The 25,867-nt window shown below is 34.3% G+C and overlaps 1 protein-coding gene across 7 annotated transcripts in view; it reads left to right on the top strand.

The window, feature by feature from the left end:
- Lrp1b (LDL receptor related protein 1B) overlaps nucleotides 1-25,867 on the top strand; it is a 1,703,137-nt gene that overhangs the window by 1,393,919 nt on the left and 283,351 nt on the right. The gene's annotated exons all lie outside the window — the stretch shown is intronic.

The raw sequence follows: 25,867 nt of genomic DNA, 5'->3' as shown, positions 1-25,867 counted from the left end.
ACAGAGAGTAATAATTTTTCTCCTAGTTATTCATTGAACTGGAATTGTTTATGTGAGTTGGATATGCTTCATTATTGTTTTTTAAATCTTAAATGAAACTGGTTACTTGCTTGAGGATAAAATAATGAAACAATTAAATGTTTATTTCTGTTCAGCTCTGAAGAGAAGAGATTGAGATTCTTGTCTCTTTGGGTCTAAATGAAGTATTTGTGAGAGAGTTGTTCCAGTCTGTGGAGAATCCTGACTGGAGATATTGAGGGTCTAAATGATGCACAAATACTATAGGTCTTTCCTTCTCCTACGAGAAGCAGCAGCTTTGGAGGCTGAGAAGGTCCAGTATTCAGAAGAGTTAAACTGTACTTGTTGGCTTACTACCTACTCTATAACATCTCACATGCACTAAACATTCTGGGGCCTGCTGGACATGCACAGTAGCCTCCATTTCTGTAGCCTTTAACAACACTCTGTAGGATCTGATGCATGAGACAAGTACCTTCTTGAAGGGTCAAATAGTGAATATTGGAGATTTCATGGACCATATGGTCTCTATCATGACTATAGTGTCTTAGAATGCCAAAGAGAGAAAATGTAAAAAATAGGAAGGGCAGCCTGTTGGCAAAATTTTAGCTGTAAAAACAATTAATCAACCCGTAGGCCATTGTTGTATCCCAAAACAAGTCCTCAAGATATTAATCAAAAACCAGGGGGGGGGGGACAAGAAATCTTTAAAAGAGTGCTTTATTTAAGCTGGTACCCAGCGGCACAGTGCAGATGGAGTTTGCAAAGCTGTGCAACTGGGTTAGAATTTTGACAGATTATTATACTTCATTTACGATTAGTTCATTGACCATTAAGTACATAGCAATGAGAAACAGAAACAAGGTGGGCCTTCATTCCCCTTTGCTTGAGGTCAGAGCATTTCACAGTTGGTGGTTAGCCAATTGATAACCCTTGCTCTGCCAATTCCAGGAACATTTGTCTCTCACAAAGGGAACAATGGTTGACCTAGCATCACTTGTCTCTTACAAAAGGAACAAAGGTTGACACAGCAAACAGGTTACTCGGGGATGACAAAACAGCATGATGATGCAGTCAGTTAATCTACAACTATGTGGTTGGTGCTTCATCGTTACTAGGGTAATGACCACAGCACAGAATGACAATACTGCTAATAACTATCTTTTTAACTATTTTTGCTAATAACTATCTTTTTAACTTTGAATTTTATTTTTTTAGCATTTTAGTACAACAGCCATAGATTGCTAACATAATATATGTGATCAAAATGTTTAATTCAATTGAAGGTGCATGCCTGTGTGTGTGTGTGTGTGTGTGTGTGTGTGTGTGTGTGTGTATGTGTGTGTGTGTGAATTTCTAAATGAAAAGGGCAGACTTACGTTCAGGTACAGGACATCAACCTCATTGTGGAGAGGTTAATCTGAGTTGCACTGTCTGATGCCAGTTCAATATTTAAGCAACATTGATAATAGGTTTGAATTTGATAAGATCTGACTTATGCTAAAGACAATTCCCTGGATCAAATCTAAATTCTTGGCATGCCTTTTCCAATTAATGTTCATGTGATCTTAAGGAAATTACTTAATGTTTATATACGTCAGGGTTATGATATGCAATTCTTTACCTAACTTTTTATTTATTTACTTATTTTGGTCTCTTTGAGACAGGGTCTAGCTATGCAATGCAAGCTAGCCTTAGGCTCACTTTGTTGTAAACTGTTCTCCTGCCTCAGTCTCCCAAGTGCTGGGATTACAGGAGTGCACCACCACGCCCAGCTTTTACTTTCAAATTTTTATGAGGATATAGTGCAAAAGTATGTGACTCTGAATACAGTACAGAAAATCTAACTGAGCTTACCTGCTGCAGTGCCATAAATCTAATTTAACTTAATATGTTTATTAAATCATGTAAATCCTTATCCTGACTGTGATGCTACTTTCTCTTACATCTTAATACAGAAAGTGCTTTCATATCTCTTCATGGAAATCCTTCACTTACTAACATTTTTGTTCTACCTATTCTACTCCACTCCATTTTCCAGGAAGTCCAGCAATAAGATTTCTTTACTCTTTTTAATTCACACAAAATAATTGATAATATTTTCAGGGTATAAGTGTAATGTTTCCTATATAAATGTAAATATATGTATTGATCAAGGCAGTGTTTATATTTCTATTACCACAAAGCTTTATCATTTCTTTGTGGGAATGATACAGAAATTTTCTCTTAAAGTTATTATTTATATACATACAACATTGTTAAAGATATCCTACTGTGCAAAAATGGAATACTTTTTTTCTCTCTCAAAATATAATTTTGTACTCATTGATCAACTCTCCACATGCTCTCTTACTCTCATTTTCGAAAACTTGTATACTTCTATAAAATCAGTTTGTGTTTCAGAAATTAGTAAGGCAGTACAATATTTGTCTTTGTAAATCTAGTTTCTTTCTCTTAACATAATGTCCTGGTATATCTATGTTGCTATAAATGCAGGGCTGTCACCAGTTTGTTTGTTTGTTTTTGGGAGAGGCTTTGTTGCCAGAATTGGACTCAGGACCTTGTACTTGCCAGGCAGGCACTGTGCTGCTGAGCTATATCCCTGTCACCAGTTTTATGAGTTCATAGAATTACATTGTGATACATATTATCTATTTATTTATTGTTAGAAGCTAAAATGATTATGCATTTTTGTTTTTGTGAATAGATGACCATAGTAAACAAGGGATTGCAGATTCTTTGACATAATGATTTCATATTTAGGTAAATACCTAGGAGTGAGTGTGCTTGTTCAGTTTTTATTTATTTTGAGAAACTCCATGTTGTTCTCTAAAATGGCTATATTAATTTACATTCCCGAAAAGGGGAAAATTTTCTTTTATTACAGTTTCTTAACATGCCAGAACTTGCTACCTTTGTCCTTTTTATAATAACCTCTTTTTGTTTGTTTGTTTGAACTGGGAATCTAACCCTGGACTTCCTATTTGCCAGGCAGATGCTGTGCTACTGAGCTATATGCTTGGTCCCAGTAATAGCAATTTGAACTGAAGCGAGATGACATCTCATTATTGGTTTGATTCCCATTTCCCTGATATTAGTGGGTGCTGAAAGTGTTTTATATACTACCTTGCCATACATGTGTGTCCTTTTTTGACAAACTTGTCCATGTCTTTTGCCTAGTTTTTCTTTCTTCCTTCTTTCCTTCTTCCCTTCCTTCCTTCCATTTGTCTCTGTCTCTGTCTCTGTGTCTCTGTCTCTCTGCCTATGTCTCCCCGCTATGAAGTTGTTAGAGTTTCTGTTGTATTTCTTTTTTTTTTTTTCTTTTTTTTTTTTTTTTTTTGTCTTTTTCCTTTTTGTTGGTACTAGGGATCAAACTCACGACTGCCTGCTTGCAAGGCAAGCGCTTATGCCGCTGAGCTAAATCCTCAGCCCTGTACTTCATTATTACCCTTGTGAGATGAAAACATTGCAAATGTCATATTACATTGTAATTTTCTTGTTTCCTTGGATGTGAAGAAACTTTAATTTCATGTAATTCATTTTGTCCATTTATGCTCTTGTTGCATGTGCTTTTGAGTTCTGATGCAAAAATTCCTTATCTCTAGGAATATAAGGAAGCATTTTCACTCAAATTCATTCTTATAGCCTCTCAAGTGCTCAAACGTGCATCACCATGTGTGGCTTCCTTAATTCATTTTGTGTTGATTTTATGTTGTGAAAAATAACATCCTCCTTTCATTTTTCTGTGTGTGGATACCCAACATTCCCAGTACCATTTATTGAAAAGAGTTTTCTTTATGTAATATATGTTGTTCATGATTCTGTTGAGGATCAATTGGTTCTAAATTTGTAGATTTCTGTCTTCTTTCAGATTTTCATGTCTATTTTTAATAATAACATTTTGTTTTCTATATTGAACTTCTGTAGTATATTTAGAATATTTTTAGTATATTTGGAAATCATAAAGTACAAAGCCAGCAGCTTTGTTCTTTTTCCTCAAACAGCTTTCTGTTTTAAGAAGCTTTGGTGACTCTGGAATAGTGCGCCAGGTATTTCCAAAGGGATTGCATCTGTATATTGCTTTGGTTATGGATATTTTAACAACATTAATTCTTTCAATCTATGAACACAGAATTTCTATCTAATTATAGATTTTTCATTTATGTATTTTATTATTTTCACCTTAAAGATCTTTCTCCTTAGTTAAATATATTGTTAAGTGTTTGTAGCTATTGTTATTGGAGTTATTTTCTTGGCTTCTTTTTTAGATAGCACTTCTGTCATACAGGTCTCTACAGGTTTTCATAGGTTGATTTTGCACCCTACAACTTTTCACATTTTTGATTGAATCTTTGAGTTTTCTTTATACAAGATCATGCCATCGACAAAAGGGTCTACTTGATGTCATTCTTTCCGTAGGTGATCTGCCTTCGTTTCCTTCTCTTACATAGTTGCGATAGTCAGGAGCCCAATACTATATGAATAAAGTGGTAGAACTGTGTATCTTTCATATCTTTGAAAATGTAATCATTGTGTTGGGGCACACTTCTTCTATGATTAGCTTTTACAGTGATTATTATGAAGGAATGTTTAATTTTAGCCAAGTATTTTCTTACTTGGTAAGGAATCATCTTGCTTTTTCCCCCTTAAACTTCATTAATGTGATATATGAGTGTCGATGCTTTATAATCATTGCATCTCTGAAATGAATTGCCCTCAGCCCTGGTGAGTGACTGGTTTAACTGAAGAATTCAGTTTGCTGAAGTGATTGTATTTATGGTCATCATGAATATTGACATGTAATATTCTTTTACTGTTCCATTCTTTTACTGTTTGGGTATTAGAGTGATGTTACCCTCTATTCAAGTAATCCCTCCTCTTCAATTTTGTGAAGTTTGTGGATAGAGGGAGTATTATTTTTTGCTAAGTGTTACAACTCAGAAATGAATTTTTCAGTTCTTTAGTTTTTCTTTCATGGAAGACATTTTCTTATAAATTCGATCTCATTACTATTTTTAGTTTGCTCAGATTTTGCATTTCTTCATTCTTCAATTTTAAAAAATTGTGTGTGTCCAAGAACTTACACTTTTCTAATTTTTGATATATAGTTTTTCTTAATATAATAATACTGAGAATAATAAGACTGTTGTGAATACTCAACTAGTAATAAAAGACATAGTATCAGTGGTAACACCTAGTTGTTCATCCATGATTTTATTGATTTCAGTTATCTCACTTTTTTATTGATAGTGTAATTAAAACTTTGTTATTGTTTTTATCTTTTTACACCAGCTTTTTGTCTTTTATCTCAGAATGAATTACATTCTTGTATCCCTCTAGACTACCTCATCTTTATTATAATATGTAAATATTGTAAATTTAAGGGGAAAAGTACATTTTTATTTAAGGAAATGCACATTACACTTTAAAATTCTTAAACATTTTTCAAAATTATGTACAGACCTTTGATACTTTAAATAAAATAAGCATTATTTTGTTGATTCTTAACAGTGTTAAGCATTATACCATCTTATTAATCATTATACTAGTGAATCCTAGAGGTGCAAAAGATTTTGTATTTCCTTTTAGTGTCATAGTCCTCCCATGTGGCAGATGTAATGATTGCTCCCAGATTACTGATGAGGATAATGAGGTGTGGAAAGGTTAATTATCAAGGAACACATATGTAAAAGAAAACAAATTTGTATACCACAGGGATTCACTCTAGAACCTGTGCTTTTAGCCATACTATCCTGCTTAAAAACACTTGCTCTTAGAAAAATGTACCCAAAAAAGACTACCTGGCTTTCTTCTTCTTCTTCTTTCTTTCTTTCTTTCTTTTTTTTTTTTTTTTTTTTTTTTTTTCTGTGATCAAACACAACCTTACACTTGCCGTGCAGGCGCTTGTGCTGCTGAGGTAAACCTCTGGCCCTGCATGGCTATTTCTATATGCTTTGCACATAAATTATTCTCACCCATGCATCACATTTCTTTAATGTTACTTGTGCTTTTTTAAATACAGGATATTAATTTTTGTTGAAGATAAAATTATATTATTAAATTCTGAAGTTCTTCTGTTTTGCTTAAAAATAAAAAGATTTGCTTCCTTGTAATGTAGGGTCCCTAGCAAGTCAGCACATGTTGCCAGACCCTGACACACATTTTAAGCACCTTCTCAAAAGCAAGATAGAAAACAGCATCAACTTTAAATGATTTACTGTCCCTTTTAAAGTTTCACATACATAAAGATGAAAAGTTAATGACTTCTAATATAAACATAAATGCAGTGTTCTTTAACTTCATGAAAACTTATAGAAAACATTGTGAACTTAAAATAACTGAGGGTATTCTTTGCTCTTAAATCCAGTTGAGGAAATTAAATACATGTTAATTCAAAGATGGCAATATAAGTGAGATTTCTGTTATAATGATCAATATTTTGATACTCAATATTAACTTCAAAGTAGAATTATTATTATGAATTTCAATTTCTATTTTTTCTTTCAAGTTCATTCTCAGGGTGATCTTTTATGAGTTTGACTTCTATTAACAGCTTCATCATTCATTGTCCTAGTGCCTGGAGTTGCCTTAGAATTCAACTCCCTTCATTACACCACCTTGTTGAGAGTAGATAATATATCGGGACACCAAAAAGTTCATAGAATCTATGTGACTTTATTTGTTAAATAAAAGGTAATCAAATTCTATTCACTTGTCAGAGTTCCTTGAGGATGCTATAATGAAATACTGCTCTTATTTTATTCTCCTTGAGAAGGGGAAACTATACTAATAAGTATATATTTTATTTTTTCAAATAAGCTTGTTAAATCCACAGAGTAAACTTAAGTTTTACATTTTGAAATGGATTGTATAGAGTACCACAGAAATCAAAAAGATAAAAATATAATGTAAAAAGAATGATATTTAAGGTGTAGAAAGTAGTTATGAAGATTTAAATATTTGTGAAAGATTTAAAATACCATGAAATAAAAAAGAGATACCAAAAATTATTCTATATATAAAATCAGAAAGGTTGAAGCGGTGGAATAAGACGTTGGGCAGGAAATCAGATGAGAACTTCCATTGCATAACTGTATTTTCTAATTTTGGATGAGGTAGGTGATAGTGGAAAGCGACTGTAAGAGTAGTGTGACAGACTTCCCCAAGTAAGTGAACTGAAGTCAAGGAAGCTAGAGAATCCAGTCTAGAATATCAGAGAAAATGTGTCTTCAGGGAAAAAGAGATAAATTACATTTGTGGTAATAGATATTAAAGTGTCTTGATGTTCCTTGTAGATTTAAGCACTGTTTGCAAATTCTGAAAATAACGATAATTATATTTTCTATAATACAGTTTTAGTGATATTATAAAACTGCAGTGATCTGAATTCTGAAACTGACAGAAAAGGTTTCAAAACCCTTAGAAATGAGTATTCTAAAGACATATGTCTCTGGATGTCATTACTTTGATCAATGTCTCTTAGAAAAGCTTGCCTTCTCTTGAAAATGTATAAGAATTACACTATTTCCAAGTACTTTTAGAAACAATGGCACAAACAGCTCCTGCCTTGCATTGTATCTAAGAGATTCTAGTGCCCATGTATGTTATGAAATTTCCAAGAGGAACATAGGACACAGCTTTCTTCTGATCAGAAAACTATTTTTTTAAATAATTATGCAGTTGACATATGTTTGTAGCATTTGTAAGTGCAAGACAGAATATGTAGAAATCACTTAGATTATCATATTAATATTATTAATCAATAGATTAGATTAACAGATTGGCTCATATAACAAAATTTTCAAAATATGTTTAATACATTTTTAAATTCTAATTGTATGTATTTTAGAAGCTAACTCGTATTATCCACTCTTCTGTCAAACTAAGAACTAAGATTTATTATTTTGTTTTGTCTTACAGAGTGGTCAAAATAATATACAATTCCACATAGTGTAAATCAGACATGTATTAATAAAAATATAATAACTGGATAGGTTTTTCAAATTTTAACAACACATTAACTTGTGTGGTAATTGTTTACCTAAACATTTATTAAGTAATATAATATTTAGAGATATAGAACTGAATACTCTTAGACAATGTATTTACAAAGGCAAAAAAGAAAACATAATGATTTCATTCTGTTTTATTTTTAGTTCAGTTCTTTTTCTGTCATTATGTTGTTCCAGGAGCTGAAACAATAACTAACCTAGACAGTGACTAAGACAACATGATTATAGTCTTTCACCCCACAGATACCCTGCAAGTGCTAATCATTTCTTGGAAGTATCTGCCACCTGAGTGACACAAACCTTTCCAAAGACATGTTTGTGTTCCTAGAAATTAAAATTACTGATGTTTCTTACCTCTATTATTTAGAAACTTTGCTGAAAGTTGTTTTTAGAGATCATTCCCAAGAAGAAATTATATGTCTTAAGACATCTTTAGAAGGTGAAGAATGTAGAATAAAAAAGATGTTTTAGATAAACATATTATGATGTCAATGACACTCTTTTTTAGATAGGAGTCTCTGGAATCAAACTCCAGACCTCATGCTTTCCAAGCAGCTGCTACACCACTGAGTTAAATCCTTGGTATATATTAGGGCAAATATTTGTTAAGTTACAAAAGTTATGTAAAACCTCCATGCTTACTACATAATTATATTTTTCTAAATAACTTTATATTCTCTGCAAACTGAGTACCTAACTATAAAATGAAGATATATCCTCACAAAATAGAGAATATCCCAATACATAAATAGTACAAAATAGATAATAAATTATAACACAGTACACAGATATTTTGTTGTATGTGTAAAATCATCATTAGTGTGACTGCTACAAAGACAGGCTCAGATCAAGTGTGTTATTCTGGACGCTCAATTTTAAGAGTGAAATGTGCTTTTCAAAGTTTAAGATGAGTTCATGCAAATGTTCTATACAAAATGCAACACAATTATTCCTTATTTACAGATAAGCTGTGTTTCTTGAAAAATAAGGGTATAAATCTCTGTTAAAGCATTATATAATTTTTTTAGTTAAATTCTAGATGAAGATCTTTTTAAGTAGGATTGCAGGGCAAATAAAAATAGGCTGATTTTCAGACAATTAGTTGTACAAAGCTTTCTTTTGTGTAGCAGGACATTTTCTCCTCATTGACCACAAAATTACCTAGCCATGTCCCCTGTTGAACTTTGTGGCAATCAAGTAAAAATACCAGAAATAATTTTCAAATGTCATAGAAGGAACAGCACTGCTTCCATTGAGAATCATCAAAAAGGTAACTGTTTCAAAGGGAGATATGGAGCTCTGCCTTCCGACAATATCTTTCTACTTTGTCTAGTGTACCTCACACTCATCGGATGCTATCAACAACTACATCAGCCACAGACAAGAAGGAGAGTATCTAGTTATTAGCAGAAGATCTTTGTAAAATAATTCTAACAGACGAGCCAATAGAATACCAGTAACTGACCATAACCATTAATTTTTACTTAACAGACACGATAATCAGTTCTACACAAAAAACCCATTGACCATCAAACATTGAAAGGCTGCTCGAAACTTTGACTGAATGAATTCTCTGAATTTGAGATACTGTTTAGTATTTTGATTATTATATCCAACATTAAATATAGTATATTTTAAGTATCCTTGAAAATCAATGACTATTCAAATTATAATTAGTCCTGAGTAACTTTCTAAACTTTAAGAAATGTAGTTGATTAGATAGAAATGAGATTAAAAATAAAGCATAAGACAATGGAATTATAAATTAACATAATTTCTGACATATATTTAAGCTGTTGGCAAGTTTTACTGTTTGCAACTTTTACTGTTTAAAAAGTGGAAAAAACAAACCAATACATATTAGACACATACAAGGTATTTGTGAAATAAAAGAGTGAACACTGTTACCTTAATGTGCTCAGGATACCATAACAAAAGTACGGTAGACTGGGTGTTTTAAAGAATAGAAACTTCTTAGAGTTTGATGCTGGAAGTGTAGGGTTAGAATGCTCCCTGATGAGGTTTTGGCTTTCTTTTTGAGTTATGCATAACGCCTTTCTGCTCTGCTTTCACTTAACCTTTGATTGAGTGTGTGTGCTGGAGGGGTTGTGAGTAGAGGAGAGGAGAAGAGATGGGCACAGACGCAGACACAGATACAGACACAGACAGACACAGGGAATGAAATGAATGAATCTTCTTGCCCTTCTAGAAAGACCAGAATTCAATACCTTTCTAAAATTCCTATCTTCTAAGAAAATGCACTGGGGATTAGCAATTCAATATGGATTTGGGGAGGGCAGAATTTAATCCATAGCATTATAAACCAAATTTTCCAGGGAAAATAAAGTCACCTCCTTATGCATAAACAATAATTTTTGAGAGAAAATAAGCCACCGAGTTACCTACCAATACATGTCTTGGACTATGATAAGGGCACAGAACAATTCCATCATCATGACAGTTCCTCTGGTCACCTCTTTTCTTACTATACTTGCTATGTCTGCTTGCTTATTCATCAGCAACCACTCGATTCTCATCATGTTATAAATTCCAGAAATTGTAAAACATGTTTTGATAGCATTTTGCTGCCTTTTTTTCCTATTTTTTTCAGCATGATTCTCTGGAAATTCATTCAAATTGGTACATGCAATAGTCTGTTTTTTACTTAGCAGTATTCTATCAGACTCTGAACTTGTCCTTACATTTAAAGTTTATTGTTTCCTTAGGTTATAACTTCAAATAGTCATGCTAAGATTTAGAGCTTCAACATGAATCATTCAAAAATGTAAAAGTCCATGCCAATTTACATCCTTATGAATGAATTTACCACATTTTAAACCATTCACTTTGAAGAAGATTACAATAGTGGATAGTTTATATTTTGGGCCTATAATGAATAAAATTGTCATAAACATTACATGCAGGTTTTTGACTGAATGTAATTTTTCTTTTGTCTGTGATTAAATGCATTGGTGGTTAATTTCTAGGTCATATTTTAGTTGCACGTTTAGATTGATTTGTTTGTTTTATTTTTATTTTTTTAAGAAATTGCCAAAATATTTTCAGAATGGCTATACTGGTTTTATATTGCCACCTATAACTTATGCATTATTTACACAGTATAAATAGTAGCATGTTTTGAATATGCAGTTTGCAAATATTTTTTCTTATTTGGTAGGTGATCTTCATTCATTTTTCATATTTTAGAGCAAAAATTTTAAATTTAATAAAATCTCATTTATCAAGATTTTCTTATATGGGTTATGCTATTGTTATTAAAATTAAGAATTCTCCATTCCTAAATCTCAAATACTTTATGTTTTATTCATAGTTTGTAGTTTTACATCTTTTATGCTTTACATATAAAATGTCCCTTAACAACCTCCTGTGATTCACAATGAAGTGCTTATGGGAAGTCACTGAGGGCTGCTCTGGAAGGGCATATTCTCTTGTGGTCAGCTCCTCTGTTTCTCTCCTGTCTCTGTCTCTGTCTCTGTCTCTGTCTCTGTCACTGTCTCTGTCACTGTCTCTGTCTCTCTCTCTGTCTCTCTCTCTCTGTCTCTCTCTCTCTCTCTCTCTCTCTCCCTCCCTCCCTCCCTCCCTCCCTGCTTTCTGGCTGCCCTGCATGCAGCAGCTGTCCTGAACTACTCACTTCCATCACACCGCTTCTGTCTGGCAGCCAACTGACCGTGCACTGAACCTGCAGAGACCTGGGGTTCACCTAGATTTTCAAAGGAGGCCTGAGAAACTAGATAATGAGTCCCTGAGAGGATGATGAATGAAGTTGTGAAAGAGAAGCCAAAGGTGCTGTGGAGACCACAGAAGCTGGACATTTCAGAGAAACAGATCGTCCACTGAGGAAAGCTAGACAATGAACACCCAGCGCAAGCAAAGAGGCTGTCTTGCCAGCAACCATTAAGCTATAGGAGCAGGGCTGCTGCACCCGCTTTGGAATTCGCACCTCACCACAAAGTGTACCAGGTGTGTGGCCTGGAAATACTGGCCTCAGTACCCGCCCTGCTGGGTTTTTATATTGCTTTGTTTCAACTCCTTTCTCTTCTTTTATTTATCCTTCTTAGAACAGGAATGCTTACTCTGAAAGGAGTAAAGCATAGGGAGAACTCTCTAAGTTGACATTTTTTTCTTTGAGCACAGAAAAATATTGAGGCACTGTTGTCATTATGAGAAATGGACTTTAGTGACTCCATCTGGTCTCCATACTGTTACCATGGTGGATTCTGGTGAAAATCTGGGTCTCCATTGGGCTGCTGCTGACATAAATCATGCAGGGAAGGGGAGAATACTTTGCTACTATTGTCTTGGTCTTTGCTGCTAAGGAAACCTACTAAAAAGAGGCAGATTTTCATTTTATTGGTTTTTTAACATGGTGGTATGCTGGTATCAAACAGTTATTATTTAAAAGATTTCTGCCATGTTCCTTTGTTGCTTTCCTTTTCTTCTGCTATACTAAGCAGGTTGATTTTACTTCTGTTTTGTCTGTCTATGTTGACATTTATTGGTTATTCCATCTTATTCCCAAATGTGATGAGTATGAAGCAAAAATAAAAACCATGCCATTATTTAATCCCAAGATACTTGGCTAATTTGTCCACTTCCTTCAAACTTTTAGTTTTTTGTTAGTCTTATATATAAAAGGAAAATATCTTATATGCATGTTCATGAAATGCTCTAAAAATACACTGATCATGTTCCGTAAATTTTTAAAGCAGAATGTTTAGGTCTCACCTATGGATTTATATTGGGATAAGACTTATTAAAGCATAGTACATATAATGTAGTGTGAATTAATAGAGCCTCCAAACATTGGAATTCAGGGCTTTTATTTAAGAGAAATGAAGATTATGGGAATAAGAATGATGGTATGCATTATGTAAATGTTATTGTTTGTAACTAATGTATTGAACCGGTCACCAAGAACATAATGTTCAAATGAATTTATGATGTTGTCAGTACAGGTACTTGAGTTAAAAATGTTAAAAAGTGAAAAGAAACATGAAATTGGTGTTAGATGGCACTGTTTCAAAGATTTCTGACTTTGGTTTTAAAGTTCTTTGTCATGTTGAAAAAAATAACTCAATTTTGTAAATCTCTGTCCAAAAATTTGATCTAGACGCAAGATTATGTTCAATATAACTTTTCAAAGATTGAAAAGAATTTATCTTTGGTTATTAATTTAACTAGAATATTCATCGAATGCATTTTATATATGAATATTACTGAGAAGGTGATTCCACATTGGTTATTTGAGTTATGGAGAAAGTCTTAACAGTTACGTAGAACATACTGCTATTCAGCAAGCAGGATGGTATTATGAAAATTAATAGTATTATTTTATGGAAAAAGAAATGGATTTGAAATTTGGATCTCTGATCTTTTAATGAATTTTGAAATTTTAATTTTTTAATATATTAATTTGTATTATAAAATCTGACTAAACAGAGCTTATAGAATCTATTCTGAGATGTTTACATAGTTAAAATAATAATTCTAGTAAAAACTCCCTTTGAATTATGGAAATTTAAAATTAAGCCAAATCACTAATATTGAAATTACATTCACACACGTTTGAATGAATTTCTTTTAAAGGAAAGCATAAGTTACTTCCTTATCTCTTTAATAGATTACTATGATCTGAAAAAATATTTTTCATCTTCATGTTCTCCAAATTGTGTCTCAATATTTGATGTAGTCAGCAAATATTTGTTGAAGAAATTAATTAATGAATAAATAAATGAAAATATATTTCTTTGGATAAATAAAAAATATATTTCTTTGGGTGAATTGAAAAAAACTAAACAACTTTTCATTATCAGACCAAAATCAAAGCACAGCTATATCAAAGGCCTCAGCTACATAATTTTCTGAAGTCTGTTCTGCTATTATTCTTATTTGGTAACATAAAAATGATATTGCAGTAAGGTTAATGGTGTTTATTCCTACCACAATCACTTTGATTTAAAACCACATACATTTCAGTGATGGTTCAGCTTGGTTAGTCTTGCAAATTAAAGTATTACTGAAGCTGGACCCTCTCTAAAGAGATGAGCTCCTGGACAAGAATAATGGTCAGTATCCAGGGTAACCAGTGTATTCACCCAGAAAATAACTGGTGTCCCTTCAGCATGACATACTGATACTGATGGATTGAGGTACTATTTCCTGGAAGCTTTCAATTTGTAAAGCATCAGATAGAATTTTTAGAAGACCAACAGCTACCTGTTCTGTTTGTAAAAATTCATATGCAAAGATTAAAAGAACAGATAGCTAAAAGAAGATACTCTGCATGCACGCACACGCGCACACACACACACAAACACACACACACACGCACGCACACACTTTTCTGTGTTAATTTATTTTGCTAACTGAACAGAGGGAAAGCACTGAAATAAGCATAAAAATACTTTCTGCTCTGAAACAAATCAGTAGATAAGGAGAAAAGCTGGAGATTAAGAAGTTTTATAGTTGAATATTAGAAGGTCTGAATTAACTTGCAAGAATTTTTCTCTACCCTAAATGTCTAATTAATTTTTGTATATACTATCTTCAGTGTATTTCTTGAAACCCAACATGATGTTTTTAAGTGTAAAGCAATATTTCTTTTTGTTTCATTGTGAACATCTAGAAAGATAGTAAATGGACTAAAAGATTCATTTTTATTTTAATTTTTAAAAAAATGATTAAATTATTTCACATTAAAGTATCAGCTATAATATGTCTATGAATGAATGATATAAGAATAAACTTATTTTTGAATGTTCTAGCAGCCAACACATTTAGAGCAATGTAAATTACTCACTATTTTGGTTTCAAAATACTGAGTAAAACAACAAAAGAGTTAAACAGGAAAAATAAATGTTTTCTATTATTCTTAGATTTAAAAGTCTATCACAATAAGATATTTTACTTACACAACTTTGAGACCTCAAATTAACTACTTAAATTAACATTTGAGAATATTTCTGTTTCTATATTCTAATAAATCACCAAAAGAAACATAGCTGACCATTAAAATGTGTAATACATTTATAATTTTACATTGTTAAATATCAGAAATCTAAGGTAACATTTAAATCTAAGGTGACATTTAAAACTAAATGAAGTTAGTAAGACACATGAGCTGAATTACTCTGTGATTATGAACATTCAAAAATAATGAAGGAAAATGTAAATAACTTTAATTAAAGGTGTATTTAAGGGAAGTAAATTACAATTCACAAATTAAGAGGAACCACTAAAAGCAAGTATTACTGTAGATTGTTAGCTAATATTTCCACCAATGTTCCAACAAAATCCTGTGACCATCGATGTAGCCACAGCAAATTTGTATAACTGATAATTTTTCTTGTTAAAATGATAATTCTGGTGGGCAAGGACTGAAGTTTCAGGTTCTCTACTCAGTATGGAAAAGTGATGCTAGCTTAAATGAGGAGTAGGCTCAGATCACCTCTCATGCCAGTTGGCAACCTGGTGAGGAGAAATCCTGTTATATGACTAAGCTGTTTACCTCTGCGGCTGCTCATAGGTTAGGATATTAAGGAGCTTATTAGTTGAGCAAAAAATAAATACCTCAGTGTTCTGATACTAGTAATTTATGAAAAATGAAAGCTTATTTTTTGCAATTCTGAATTCTGCTAAGTGTAAGCTCAGGTGTTGTCAGGTTCAATGTCTAGCACAAGATGAGGGTACCTTGTTCCTGCTCCTTACACGGAAGCAGAGGTCAGCACTGTCTCTCATGGTGTAACAACACGTCTTCAAACCATTTCAGAAGGCCCTAGTTCTACCCATAATGGCTCCACTTCATGGTTTAAGTTTTTCTCAAAGATTTCATCTTTTACCTTCTGGGAAATTTTTCAACATGTGATTTATTGAAGATATTGAGACCAAGGGTAACACTACTTGGTGCTAAATAGAAAAGAACACACTGGACATAGCTTGTCAGTGATACAATATATCAAAAATGGCAGACCAGTTTCGTAACATGAAACATGTTATTACCTCCTGGGAAGCTTTTATTAATAGTGAATTCTGAGAGTTATGCAAGAATAATTGAATCAAGATTTCTAGATAAAACATAATTTTCCTTTTTAAATTCATGCATATTGGAGTTATCTATATCTATCTATCTGTATCCATATCTATCTGTATCTACATCTATCAGAGAATCAGAGGCAAACAGGCAGGAAAGTCCTCAGTGGCTCTGCTCCATGAAGAGACAAGATTAAGCAGATGTTCAGTTCAAAAAGCTATTAGAATATAAAAGAATTAGAGGGCTTAATATGTAGCACCAGTTTGGGACAAACGCCTGGAAGTTCACTGTATTCAAAGACTGAAGAAGATGGAACTGGATGCCCACGGGTGACCACAATAGTAGCAAAAACACACCTGTGTGAAATGTAGCAAATTCAGGCGGATCTCTTCCTTCTTTCCTCTTATTCTATCCAAGCTACAAGTTTATTAAATGGTGCCACCGTATCAGTACATGATCTTTCAAAAAATGGATATATTTTGCAGGTTTGTTACTTTTTACTCAAATAGTTCTGTCATTAGGAAAGCAGTAACATTTTTAATTGTGGTTCAAATGTCTGCCTTATACTTAAACATAAACTCTATAATCCTTAGACTGGGAGAATGTACTATTTAATAAACCAATGCTTTTCAAGCTTCAATACATATATAAAAAATCAAGGATCCTATAAAATTCGGACTAGTATTAAATATGTCTAGTTTGGAGTCAGAGATTACATATCCTTAAGACATTGCAATACCTTTATTTTAAAGAGTATAAGTTTCGTTAACTATGAACTATTTTACTCAATTTTAGATAGTTGTAATACGTCATGCAAAGATTGAGGCAATTTAAACACGTTATGTGGCAACTAAGTATTTGAAATACTAATATGGTTGAGATCGTAGCACCAAGAGTAAATTGTCGAGGATCGGGCAGAGTAATTTAAACAGGTTTGTCTACAAAAGCTGTTATCAACTAGGTTCAGATTTGTGATGAGCTAAACTTAGTGAAATATATTTTATCTACCTGCAGAAATGTTTGCAGTGGAAAAACAAGAAAGATTATATCAATGTTTTCACAGAATGAATCCTAAGAAAAGTGGATCTTGAAAACTGTGATATTCTTGAAGTTTAGTGATCAAAACTAAGAAATTATTTACTCAAAAGATCTCATGTACACTTTAGAGCTCTCAATCTATTATCACATTAAAATAGGTCTGAAGGTCCTGCTTCATTGGACCTGAAGGTCACCTTGATTGGATTTCACACTTTGTGTGTCTATGAGTGTTTCCACAGATGACTGGAGTGCGAACCACAAACTCATAACCAAGACCTGCTGGGAATGTGGGTGGCACCTTATAGCAGGTGGGACAGTCTTTGAATATAAGTGGAAGAAGAGGGCAAGCCTTTGAGCCAGGCTCTCTAGCTGTTTCTCTCGGTCTTTCTGCTTCCGAACTGCATGAAGTAAGCAGCTAGCTTTCCTCTACCACAATTCTCACCTCAGGCCCAAACCTCCTTTGGAGGCCCATTCCGCCTTAAAGCTGTTCAGATTAAATATTTTGTTGCAATGGCAAAATGATAATTAACACAGAAGAGCATGCACAAATTAAGAAATTTTAAAATGCACATATCTCCTGTATATTTGTATAATTCTCTAATATTAATATGGGAAAACAGGAAGATGTAGAAAAGATTCTTACCTGAGCATGCTGATCAGTATTAGAAATATTTAAGGGCTAATAATACTTGAAAACTTGTAAATTTAATTGTATAGAAATCATAAATCAAAGGTAAGAACTTTTAATCATGTCACCTTTGTTAAACAGCTAAAGATGTTTAGATAATTATGCAAAAGAATTTTCTGATTCTGACTTCAGGTCTTCCCATTCTGTCTCCTTATATCACACTTAAATAGAGGAAGTAAATAAAAGCAGCGATGCAAGGTTCATGTCTGTATCACACACTCCTGGAGGGCTCACCCTGCTGATATACTGCTGTAATAAATTACACGGCACATGCCGTTCCTTTGATTTATTACTATAATAGATCATGAACGTGATAACTGACATAAACATGTGTCCCATAGACAGCTGGGCTGCACAGTGTTTTATTTTTCTCTCTTCATTTCAAAGTGTTTAGTTTGGAAAGTAAGGAAGAAAGCAAACTGACAAACACAGGAGGATATCGCTGGGCCAGCCCCCTCCATAGAATGTTGAAATAAATAGCTTTTCCACTGAGAAGTCCTAGAGCTTTTTCGTGCTTCTCGTCCCTCCCCAAGGGCTGTTTTTAAAAGATAAAGAACCATTAACTGTTATGAATTAGGTTTTGTGAATTCAGACTGTAGTTTTTCTTTCTTTTTTTCTCTTTTGACTGTATAAATACATAATGACAGAATTCATCTGCATTTTCTCATTCTTTGCCTGGGCTATTATAAGCTATCGGGGGACTTGGAATTATAGACATTTAATATCAAAGTAATTACCTAATAGCTGTTATACCCCTATTTTAAAAAGGAAAACATTTATTCTGTCAGGAGTGCAATCTTTTTTTTTTTTAACGTAGAATTTATGCTGCTGTGTAAATGAATTCTTTTTCTTCCATGGTTAAAATTGTGCTCCATCCTTCCTTCTGGAGGCTGCCTACAGTTGGGAACTCCCAAAAACATATATAGTCATATCTTTTCTCTGTTCTTAGTATCTATCTAGGAATCTGTGTGAAATGCATGGTCATTATGAAATCACACAATATCTTTGCCCTTCATTTATATTTAATATTTCTAGATTCCCCATCTTTTTGTCAAAAACTGTGAATATTGCAGAAAATTGAAACATTGGGTCAATAAGCAGTTTTTTTATTAATACAGCTGTATAAACAACCAGAGGAAAAAATAAGACATTCCCATATGTATACCTGCAAAATGAGAGAAGATCTAATGAAGTAAGTGGCATCTTACACAAACAGGAATGAGCAACAATGGATTTTCTTCTAGATAGGTGCAGGAAAATGACAACCATCTTTTTTCAAAATGAGAGGGAAATGAAAAATAAAACTTTTTCTTCCCTTGAAACTGATACAAGGGTGCTAGATTCATACTCTAACCCTCATGAGTGTAAATATGTCTTTCAAGGAAAGAGCAAATATGTTCCAGGTGTCTTTTAGTTTATAACAACCAGAGGCATATCCAACCTGGGGATTCATTTTTCTGACACGTTCAGACAGTGATCAGGTATTCCTTCTCCTTCAGAGATTAACATAGTCATTAGTCATTTAACCCTCATGAACACACAAGTTTTTATTATCTTTTTTTAAATGTTATTTAAAGGACTAAACAAGACAGAAAACAAGTAGAAATAATACATACTTACAAAGAAAAAATAAACAGTAAGAAATCACTAGCTGATGACTACAGATTGTCGTCTTACAAATAGTTATTCAAGACACTAAAGTGAAGCATACAAAGTGGGGATTCAAACTGTGAGACTACAAACAGTTCTGTTTAACTGTCCAACAAAAACTTAGAAATATGGTTATCAATCCTATATACTTAAACATACATGCAGTTATCCATATCTTCAATTATGTTGAGACTGAACAAACCCAAGCAGGCTAATATTACTCTGAACAAAGAATAATAGTATTCTGCTGGTGTTAAGGATTAAGAACTGGTGGTCAACTTAACGCCAGTTGGATTACATCAGCATGGCACCAAGGGAAGATGCTCCACTTAAATAAAGTTGCCAGCATAAATAGAAGAAGAAGGAGATTGTGGCATTGAGGCGTTGCAGCATTGTGGGTTCTCCTACATGTTGCTGTTTGAGCCATTGGTTCTCCTGGAGAAGCTTTGGTCCTCACATTGAGCATCGCTTCCTGACTCCGGAGGGGAAGACGTGTGCTGTTTGGTCTCCAGGATGAACTCGTCACGCTGCTTCCTGGCATGTACCCAAATGTGCTTGTCATTGGGAGGACCTCGGGGCCTCCATGTCGCTGAGGATGGCTGTGGTGCCTTTCAGGACAGCCCTGGTCTTTGTTGTGAGTGTGACTTCTCGGGTCCAGCCATAGAACCCTCATCCCACTAGCACAGCTCCTTCATCCTGCTGGCATGGACATTCTGGCTTCTACCGCTGACCCTTGGGTCTTCCCGGCCTGGATCCATAAAAGATCCATGAGGGAAAGGTCCTTCAGGCATTAGTATAAGATGTAGTGGTGGCTTCAATGATTAGATCTTTGGAATAAAACCCTGTAAGAAAGGGCATGCCTGTTAAGGCAAGGCTTCCAAAGATTAAGCAAGATGTAGTTATAGGTATAACTTTGAATAATCCCCCTATTTTTTTGATATCTTGTTCATCATTTAGACTGTGAATGATTGAGCCTGAGCATATAAAAAGTATGGCTTTGAAGAAGGCATATGTGCAAATATGAAGGAAGGCTAGATATGGTTGGTTAATTCCAATTGTAACTAGTATTAGGCCTAGTTGACTAGAGGAAGAGAATGCTACAATTTTTTAAATATCATTTTGTGTAATTGTGCAAATTGCAGGGAATAGTGCTGTAATAGTACCCAGGTATAATGTGCATGTTTGAATTAAGTGGTTGTCATGCATTAAAGGAGAGAAGCGGATTAGTAAGAAAACTCCAGCTACTACTATTGTACTTGAGTGAAGTAGGGCTGATTTATTGGTGTGGGGCCTTCTATTGCTGATGGGAGCCATGAGTGGAGTCCAAATTGGGCAGATTTTCCGGTGGCTGCTAGTAATAGTCCAAATAAGGGTAGTAAGGAGATTTTTGTTTTGTATTGAGAAGAGTTGTTGCAGGTCTCATGAACTGAAATATATAATGAATCATGCCATTGATAGTACAAATCCAATATCTCCAATTCGGTTGTATAGGATTGCTTGAAGTGCTGTGCTTTGCATCCGCTTGTCCATATCATCATCCAATTAGGAGGAACGATATAATGCCAACTCCTTCTCAGCCAATGAAAATTGGAACATATTGTTGGCTGTGACTAGAATTATTATAGTGATTAAAAATAATAAGAGGTATTTAAAGAATTTATCAGTATGAGGATCTGAGTGTATATATCATAGAGAAAATTCCATGATAGATCATGCTACGAATAGACTTACTTATATGAGTAGGATAGAGAAATAATCTAGTTTAAAGTTTATGTTCAGGTGTAAAGTTTGAATGGTCAATCAGTTTCAGATTGTTACTACTGCTTTGTGGTTTGAGTTGTAGAATGAAAGAGTAGGGATTAGGCTAAGTAAGAAAGATAGGGAGGTGAGTGATTTAACATATATTGGGAACGGAATTTTTTTGTGAATGTTGGTTATGGAGGTTAAAATTGGTAATAAAAGGGTGATTAATGTTAAGATAAAAGATGTAACGAGTAGATTAATTACTTCTATTTGGAGTTGCACCAATTTTTTGGTTCCTAAGACCAATGGATTACTTCTATCCTGTAAAAGTTGAGAAAGCCATATTTTTAAATATGGGATGAGGAATTAGCAGTTCCAATTGTCTTCCTCTGGGGTAAGTAAGAAGGGTTTATCTTCTATTGTTAGATTCACAATCTAATATTTTTATTAAACTATAATTACAATACAGGTTCCCCAGAATGATTTTGGGATTTAGGCTGAGAAGACGTAATGGGAGATTGTGGAGAGCCATTAGGGAGTTTTCTCGAGTGAACGATGGAGTTATGTTGGTGATGTGATATGGTAACTTTCCTCGTTGTGTCATAATGAATATGTATAGTGTATATAAAGCGGTGATGAGTAGATTTAGGCCGGTGAGAATAATGGTTAAATTAGATGAGGAAAATGATGAGAGAATAATATATAATTCTCCGACCAGGTTAATTGTTGGTGGAAGGGCCAGGTTAGTTAAGCTTGACAGTAACCATCAAACTATTATTAAAGAAGAGTTGTTTGAAGTCCTCGGGCTAGGATTATGGTTCTACTGTGGATTCCTTCATAGTTGGAGTTTGCTAAGCAGAATAAAAGGGAGGATGTTAGACCATGGGCAATTATTAGAGCACTTGCACCTCTGAAGCTAAGTGGGATTTGAACATAGTTTGATTGCTACGATTACTAGTGCTATGTGACTAACCGATGAATATGCAATGAGGGATTTTAGGTCTGTTGGTGTAAACAGATTGAGCTGGTTATGATTATACCTCATAGGGATAAGAGGATAAAGGGATAAGCTATAAAGTTTGTTAGTGAGTCTAAAAGTTGAAGAATTCGTATTATACTATAGCCCCCAAGTTTCAGTAAGATGGCTGCTAGTACTATTGAGCCTGCAATTGATGCTTCAGCGTGAGCTTTGGGTAGTCATAGGTGAAGCCCGTAAAGTGGTATTTTTACTATAAATGCTATAATGCACGCTAGTCGTATTATATTGGCGGATCAAGTAAGAGGGATCGTGCTACTATAGTCGAACAGGAGGAAGTTTATAGTTCCTAGTAGGTTTTGCAAATATACTAAAACGATTAATAAGGGAAGAGACCCAATTAGTGTATAAAATAGGAAATATAGGCCTGCTTTCATGTGTGCAGGCCATGAAATCCTGTTGCAACAAAAAAGGTCGAACCATAAATTCCATCAGAAATAGAAAACGAGGCTTATAGTAGGGTAAAATAAATGTCTAGGGCAATTGTAATAGCCAAGACTTGACTTATTTGTTTTTGATTCTCTTACGAGAAAATTAATGCCAGAAGGACTGATGTGAGTCCTTCTTGTGGGCTCTAGACCCCCAGTTGGACTTGTGGGAGGCATTGTCTGTCATGAGTTCTGGGTTTTTATCTAGATTTATGTGGGACATTGCTGGGATTTAGGCCCTTGACTAAATATCCTATGTCTTTGGTATTGTGGATAGATTTCTCTCATTTTCCTGTGTTAACTTCTGGGGACTATTGTAAATAATTATAAACTCCATGTCCTAATTTAAATTGTTCTTTGAACAACTTCTAACTATAATAGCTGGGTTTCACATTATGACACCCCAGGATCAGCACTGGGTACTTTAGTGTCTCTTTTTCTTCAAAGTTTTTATTCATTTCATCATGTGTCATAAGATCAGTTCTCATAAACTGTTTATAGGTTCTACACATGCATGAATCTTAACATGCATTTCTATCCTTTCTATATTAGAGGGAGAAACAAAACAAAGCAAGACAAAACAAAACATATTCCTATAAACACATGAAATGAAAAAGACATATAAGACCATTGTATAAGGAGTGCTACCATAGTTCCTGTGTTGTCTCTTGTTATCTTCAATAGAATTGTCTATATCATCAGACATAGTATAATTGAATGTATCAGTACATAACAGTATTAATAAAAACACAATTTTGTGTATAGTATAAAACTTCAAAAACAGACAGTAATCAAACCAGAATGTGTATTGTAGAGAGTCTTGTCATCTTCAGTGTAGTTGGCTATACTCTCAGACTTTGATACTAGCATCATATCAGTTTTGAATAAAACATGTCAATACCAAACAGCAATCAAACAAACCAGATTTAACTAAGATCAGTAATGATAAAACAGTATAAGTCATACAGGGGTCCAGATTAATTTAATAGGAAATTAAAGATGAGTGCCATGATATATTCTGATGTTTTGGGGATAGCTGTCTGTGACCTCAAATATAATGCAAGTAGACAAACTGGGACAGAATCAAATCTATCTAAGGAGAGTGGTACAAGTAATGTTGGTTTTAAATCCTGATACACTATTAACAATTAACAATATCTTTTGCCATCTCTTTTTAAGACTATCACTCCCCCTTCACTTACCCAGGGTACCCTGTGCATTTTTGGATCTCATCAAGACCCTTGGTTTTAAATTGGTGGTGGTGGGGCAACCTGCTATTTATCTAAGTGGTTCCGAGCCTTCTCTCTCCTGGACTTGATCTCTAAATGTATACCTTTGCCTATTAAAGTCTGTCTTTCCAACCTATCCACAAATAGTGGTCTAGTTGCCCCTATTACTCTCTGGTTCTCTGTCACATAGAGCATTGTTTTCTCTTATTTAAGTCCATTTACTCTTTTTCATGTTAATTATATCACTTAAAAATAGGATCTCGGTGTTCCCTACCTCCTGATCTACTCTACGTGTCATTCTTTTTTTTTTAATTTATTGTATCAAGGCCACATATATTAGAGATTATTACCAACCTTTTCTCTCTCATTTCTGTTATGCTCTTTTTTTGCCATCAGTTGTCTGCTTGTCTTCTTCATTCTGTCTTCTGCTCCATTCATTGAGGTCTCTCTGCCACTGTTCCTGTAATCCAAGTACATTTCTCTCTCTCTAGAATGCCCTGCAGTGTTCTCTATAGAGTTGGATTTGTGGTCACGAATTTCCCAAGTTCCTCTTTGTCTTGGAAGCATCTTGTTTCTCCATTAATTTCTAGAGACAGTTTATCAGGGTATATCAATCTGGGCTGGAGGATATTTTCTTTCAGGGCTTGAAATATTTCACTCCAGGCTCTTCTGGGACTTGATGGTTTGTGTCAAGAAGTCTGCTGTTATTCTGATGGGCTTTCCTTTATAGGTAATCTGTTTCTTGTCTTTAACAGTTTAAATATTCTGTTTTTATATTGAATTTCTTGATTTTATACGCCTGGGTTTAGCTCTGTTTTGGTTGCAGGTTAACAATATCTGTTTTGGTTGTAGGTGGCTGGAGTTCTGTATGCTTCATACATCTGAGTATCATTTCTTTTTCCTACGTTTGGGAAGTTTTCCTTAATTATTTCTGTGAATAGCCTTTATAATTCCTTTGTTTGTACCCCTGCTTCTTCATTCGCATTCTTTATTCTCAAGTTATAGATCCTCTTATCATCTTCTAGCCTTTGTATTATTACTGCTTGTTTCCTTGTTATTTTAAATTTTTTTTCCCTTTCATAATCCTACATTGCAAACCTGTCCTCCAGTTTGTCCTTTAGTTTCTTTCAAGCAGTTTTTCCATCTTTTCATAGACTTTTTAATTTCCTGGTAATCTCTTTGAATCTGCCTCATGTATTCTAAATTTTCTTTATATTCTTCATCAAATGGTTCTCTCCTTTGTTTGAGTTCTTCTGTTCTTCCATCTGTGTCTTCTTGAGGGGTGCTTAGCATCTCTTTTATTAATCTTCTTATATCTTGCTTTACTTGGCTAAATATTTCCCTTTTGAACTCGTCTATGAGGTCCTGAAGATATCTCTTTATGTCCAATGGTGCAGTGTCTGATATTGCATATTTTCTGTCCTCATTCTCCTTTGTATTTACCTGTCCTGGGTCAATGTTCTCAGGGATGGGACCTGGGGACTTTTTCTTTTTGCTTCCTCTTCCCATCTTTTTTGTTTCTTCCAGGAGGCCCCAGTTTCTTTCTTTGTTGGTAACAATTCATCTGAAGCATGCTGGCTAGGTGACACTTCCCACTTCAGTGTGCTAATGAATTGCAAACAGGGGCAGCATATTCTGGCCCCTCCTCTCTGGGTCAGTCAACCTGCTGAGGCCTTCCCTGCATTAGTGTGCACTGCTGCAGTAGGGAATTGATTTTGAATAACGTATTGGGTCTCATCCAGGTTGCATGACCCAGGCCAAGCTCATCTACCAGTCCTATTTGGGAAAGGAACAACTGACTGAAGTCACTGCTGCCCCTTGTTCTTGCCAGTCCTGCCCAAGCCCAGAATGTCATCTGTTGGAGCCCCTTTTTCCGTCAAATAGTTTTATTTCTGTCACTCACCACAGGTGGATGCAGGTTCCTTGCTAGCTCAGCTCTCCATTTGGCTTGCAGACCCCTGACAGTGTGACTGCG

This window comes from Cavia porcellus, unplaced genomic scaffold (assembly GCF_034190915.1).
Source record: "Cavia porcellus strain 051 isolate PalLab524CR breed Dunkin Hartley unplaced genomic scaffold, mCavPor4.1 scaffold_12, whole genome shotgun sequence".
Lineage (NCBI taxonomy): Eukaryota > Metazoa > Chordata > Mammalia > Rodentia > Caviidae > Cavia > Cavia porcellus.
Note: the sequence above shows the minus strand (reverse complement) of the source record. Positions and strands in the feature narration are given on the sequence as shown.